We start from the raw sequence: 6,000 nt of genomic DNA on the forward strand, positions 1-6,000 counted from the left end.
AAAGACTGTGAAAATCTTATTTTCAATTAACCACCAAAAGACAAGAAGAGGAGTTGTGGCTTAAAGTGGTAGGGCTTTGAGAAAAAAAAAACCCTCAGGGATAACACCCAGGCCCTGGGTTCAAACCCCACACTGACAAGAACAACAACAAACATATGTACAATAAAAATAAATATAAATATGGGTTTTGCATTATTTTACTTTCCTTTTTACATTTTATTTTATTAGAAAGGTGATGTACAGAAGGATTTCAGTTACATAAATAAGGTAATGAGTACATTTCTCATCCAACTTTCTCATCCCCTTCCTACTTTCTTTTTTTTAACCATAGAAAAAATGTCTAACACATGAGCATACCTAAAATATAATAATGGACCCATACCCAGTTCTAATAATAAGTACTAAGCACTAACCGATTGCACCACTGAAGCTCCAAAACAGGTATTCTATGGCTGAACCACACCTCAGGTCCTTTCTACACTGGGTATTTTTTTTATTAAAGAATTTATTAACATTGATTTTTATATCATATTTCAAATGACATGTTTAACAAACAAGTATTCAAGAAGGGAATCTCCATATACAATCACTGGCACTTCGTTTTTAAAACATAATCAAAATTAGGCTAGGGGTTTGTATATCATAGATACATATTAATCTATGTAATAAAACATTATGTCTATAGATTCATAGGTTTTTATGTCTATATAGTTATGTTTATATTTCCCATACCATGTCCACAGCATTGGGTATGCAAATATTGAGTCCTTGCTCTTGTACTGTTTGGATCTAATAGTCAAATATTAAGGATACCATGTGCCTTTTTCCTTTGGTCTTGACTTGTCTCACTCAACATGATTCGCTCTAGATTCATCCACTTCCCTGCAAATGCCATTATTTTATCTTGTCTGTTGGCTATGTAGAATTCCATTTTATATATATACTACATTTTCCTTATCCATTCATCTGCAGTAGGGCACCTGGATTGTTTCTGCTGCCTGGCATAGTGCAGAGATAAACATAGCTGAGCAGGTGTCCTTATCCATATCTTGGCTCATGATGTTCAGGATAGATGCCCAGAAGTGGTATGGCGGGATCATAGGGAAGGTCTATTTTCAGTTCTTTAAGGAACCTCCACACTGCTTTCCAGAGTGGCTGAACTAGTTGACAATCCCACCAGCAGTGTAGTAGGGTTCCTTTTTCTCCTCAACCCCGCCAGCATCTGTCATTGTCTGAGTTCAAAATCTTGGCCATTCTTGTTGGGGTAAGGTGGTATCTTAGGGTTGTTTTTATTTGCATTTCCTTTATGACGATGGACGATGAACATTTTCTCATAGGTTTTTCTACCATTTTAACCTCTTCTTCTGTTAAGTCTCTCTTTAGTTCCCTTGCCCATTTAGTGAATGGTTTGTTGGGTTTGGGGAGGGATTAGTTTCTTGAGTTTCCTGTAGAAACTGGATATTAAGTATTTGTCAGATGTATTGTTGGTAAATATCTTTTCCCAGTTGGTTGGCTGTCTTTCTACTTTAGTAGCTGTGCTTTTATCTGTGCAGAAACTTTTTATTTTTAGGTAGTCCCATTTATCGAGTCTCTCTCCAATCTGTGGTGACCCTGGGACTCTGTTCAGGAATCTTTTGCCTGTACCTATGACTTCTAATACACTGGGTATTTTTAAGATATGGTCTTATCCAAGCCCTTACATTAACCTCAGTCCACCTATTTTAGGCTTCTTATTATAGCTGGCATGACAGGTATACATAACTCAGCTTCTTTTCATTGAGATACAATTTTGCAAATTTTCCTGCCTAGGCTGGCATAAAACCACAGATCTTTCCAACAGAATGACTGATAGATCCATAGAGCCACAGGTCTTTCCTGTCTTACTCCTCTAGGCAACTAGAATGACAGGTACATATCACCACACTCAGGTGGTAAGAAAAAGACCTGACTAATGCCAGGGTCGCAATGGAATTTCAATATTCCCCATTTCAGTCTCTCAAGTAGCTAAGATTATAAATGTGAGTCACCAGAGCCTGGATTTACCTCCAGACAATTACAGTAGTCTCTCCTTTCTCAGCAAGAGATACCTCCCATAGTGGAAACCAAAAGATAGTATCAAATTTTATTTTTTTTTCCTGTTCATACAGTTCAAATTACAAACTAGTCATGGGAAAAATAGAACAACAATAATGGATAATAAAATAGAATTGTTATAAAATGTAATAAAAGTTACCTAAAATTTGGGATGGGAGTTTGGCCTAGTGGTAGAGTGCTTGTCTAGCATACACAAAGACCCAGGTTCGATTCCTTGGTACCAGATACATAGAAAAAAAAAAGCCAGAAGTGGTGCTGATGCTCAAGTGGTAGAGTTATAGCCTTGAGAAAATCTAAGGACAGTGCTCAGGCCCTGAGCTCAAGCCCAGGACTGGCAAAAATTTATGAAATGATTATTTCTTCAATTTGTGGACTTCGGTTAACTTCTAGTAACAAAATAACAAAGCATGAAACCATGGAGTACTGTTTCTATCTCTAAATGAGGAAAAACACCTGATCATTCTCTTATTATTATATCAAGTAGAAATACTAATTGTTTTGGACTCTATGACACCCAATTCATGTTAATCTTCCTTGTTTATCCCAAAGTTGTCCAGTTTTTTACTTTATCTTGTTTTTGATGCAATCTGTACCAAGATTGTTTCATTTTGAAAAAAAGCATGCTATAGCCGGGCATGGTGGCTCATGCCTGTAATCCTAGCTACCAGGAGGTTGAGATCTGAGGATCAAGGTTCAAAGACAGCTAGGGCACAAAAGGACCTGAGACTCTCATCTCCAGTTAGCCTCTAAAAAATGGGAAGTGGGGCTTGGCTCAAGGGTAGGGCTGTAGCCTTGAGCTGAAGAGCTCAGGGACAGCAGCCGAGGCCGAGTTCAAGCCCCATGACACACACACACACACACACACACACACACACACACAAAAGTGTGCTACAGAGGGAATCTGTGGCTCACACCTATAATCCTGGCTATTCAGGAGGCTGAGATCTGAGGATCACAGTTCAAAGCCAGACCAGATAGGAAAATCTGTGACTCTAATTTCCAATTAACTACCAAAAAAAAAAAAAAAAAGCCAGAAATGGTACTGTGGCTCAAAGTGGTAGAGCACTAGCCTTGAACACACAAGTTCAGGGACAGCACCCAGGCCCCGAGTTCAAGCCTTAGGACCAGCACCCCCAAAAGTATGTTAGATGGTCACCCACCCATGATTCTCAGTGTATTCTTTTATAGCTGGCAGCTTTGGGGTCATTTGAGAAATTGCTGGAAATTCAGAGTCCCAGGCCTCAGCCAACCTCACAGTCAGAATGTCTGGCTTTGAGGCCTAGCCATCTGTGTGTAGTAAATACTCGCATAGTTCCTAAGCTCCCAGAAGCTAAAGAGCACTAAGTGTGTGGTGCACTGCAACGTGAAGTGCTAGGCAAGAAACAGTGCCCTTTGTCTGTCTGCAGAATAGTGAGGCCCTCTGGAGGACTGTGGAACAGATACCTGACCCTACCTGCCTTGGGGAGCTCTTCAGGGTAGATGAGGTGCAGAAAGAGAATCTCAAAGTGGGAGATCGCAGAGAGATTTTATAGTGTTGCAAAATGAAAACATAGACACACACTGCTATTATCCATAATCGTGTTTCCCAATAGCCATCACTCTTCAGGTCCCCGTGAATGAATTCTCTTTGTGCAGAGCTATCCCTTTCCTCACTCACAGTCTGTTTATTTCAAATGAAGTTATCTTCACTCCAGACACCAGGACTGATCAGGTTACTTATGAGAGTGGCATTCTTGCAGCCACAATGATTGATTCAAAGATGAACCAATCAGAATCTGTAAACTAGTATAAAGCATTGTCTGAAACTTAGTAGAAATGCCTCTTAAAAAGTATTTTATTTTTATCTTTGCATCATTGTATAAGCCTTGTCAGATGTTATTGCAAGATCTTCTCCATTTTACTGACTGCTGTTTTAGCTTAGTGACAATGTCATTTACTATGCAGAGACTTTTAGCTAAATGCAATCTCATTTGTTAGTTCTCTTATATTTTCTGAGTGCCACCAATTCTATTCAGGAAGTTGCTGCTGAGGCCAATAAGGTCCAGTGTTTACTCTTTCCTGTAGTAGTTTAAAGGTTTGGGGGTCTTACATTGAGATCTTTCATGCATTTGAAACGAAAGCAGTTCAAGGTGAGAGAAATGGACTCCGTCTCAGTTTTGTAATTACGAATAACCAGTTTTCTCAGCATCAGTTATTGAAAACATTGTCTGTTTTCAACATGTATTTTTGGCTCCTTCAATAGAAAGTCTGATATATGTATATGAGTTTATTTCTGGATCTTGTAGCCTGTTTCACAGATATTCAGGTCTGATCTTGAGCCAGTACCAAAGCTGGGTTTTTTTTTCCTTTTTTTTCCCGTCAGTCCTGAGCTTTCGTGTTCAAAGTTGGTGTTCCACCATTTGAGCCAGGTCCTCTGAGGTTAATTGGAGAGAAGAGTCTCATGGACTTTCCTGTCTGACTTTGAACTACAGTCCTCAAATCTTAGCCTCCTAAGTAGTCAAGATTATAGGCACGAGCCACTGTGTCCTGGCCCATGCTATTTTTAATAGCATGGCTCTATAGTAAAGTTTAATTCTGAAACACTGTTCAGTGTTTGTTTTCTGCCCCCCTCAGGATTGCTTTGACTATTCAGACTTTTTGTGCTTCCATAGGAATTTTTAGCTTGATGTATCTATCTCTGTGAAGAATGACATTGGGATTTTGAGGGTGCTACATTGAATTTGTAGATCAACCTTGGCAACGTGTTCAGTTTCATCATACTAATTCTGCCAATTAACAAACATAGGAGGTCTTTCCAACCTCCTGGTATTGTCTTCAGTTTCTCTATTCAAAGATGCATTGTTTTCATTGTAGGTATCCCTCATCTATTCTATAAGTTGTTATTTTTTCACATTTTGATTGTTTAGTTTACTGTAAAGAAGATTTTTAGTTTTAAATAATGCCATTTGTCTATTTTTGTTTTGTTTTCTATGCTATTAGAATCAAGTCGAATTTGTCCAGATGAATGTCCTAAAGTGTTTGTCCTATATTTTCTTTTAGTAGTTTCATAGTTTTGAGTCTTGTTGCTTAAGTTTTGGATCAACTTAAGTTGATTTTTGTACATAGTGCATGATAGTAGTATAGTCTTCTATTATAGATTTTTCCTATGTCATATACTGGATATTTTTTCTCCAATGTGTATTCTTGCTGCCTTTGTTGAAAATCAGTGATTATAAATATGTGGATTTATTTCTGCCACTGGTCTATCTGTGTTTAAGCTAGAACTACACCATTTGGATACTACCATTTTGTAATATGTTATGAAGTCAACATCTATAGCATTAGTCTTTTTGTTCAGAATTGATCTGGCTATTTTTCAGGTCTTTTTTTTTCCTGTAAAGAATTAGGAATTGCTTGGTATATGTAGATTGCTTTGGATAGTATGAACAGGTTAGCAATCTTAATCCTTATCTATGAATGTAGGGTTTTTTTCCCCAGTTTTTTGTATCCTTTCTCAATGTATTTTATCTGTGTTTGTAATTTTCATTGTAGAGACCTTTCACTTCCTAGGTTAAACTTACTCCTGGATACTTTTTGTAGCTATTATGAATGGAATTACTTAGCAATTTTGTAAATCTATGTAGAGAAAGCTACTTATTTTGTAGGGGTTTTTTTTTTTGCATAATTTTTGTTTTCCAATCACACTGAACTCATTTATTGTGCTGTGCTCTGTTGTGCTGTGCATGTGTGTAGTCTATTTTTTCCTATTGATAAAATCATGTCATCTGCAAACAGGAATAATTTGACTTCCTTTCTCTTATTCCTATTTCTTTGTCTTGTCTCATTTATTGGTTTGGTTAAGACCTCCAACAACACTATATTGAATATGAATGGTTAAAGTTAGCATCCTTATCTTTGTTTTTGGTT

This window comes from Megascapheus bottae, chromosome 3 (assembly GCF_031878675.1).
Source record: "Megascapheus bottae isolate mThoBot1 chromosome 3, mThoBot2.hap1, whole genome shotgun sequence".
Lineage (NCBI taxonomy): Eukaryota > Metazoa > Chordata > Mammalia > Rodentia > Geomyidae > Megascapheus > Megascapheus bottae.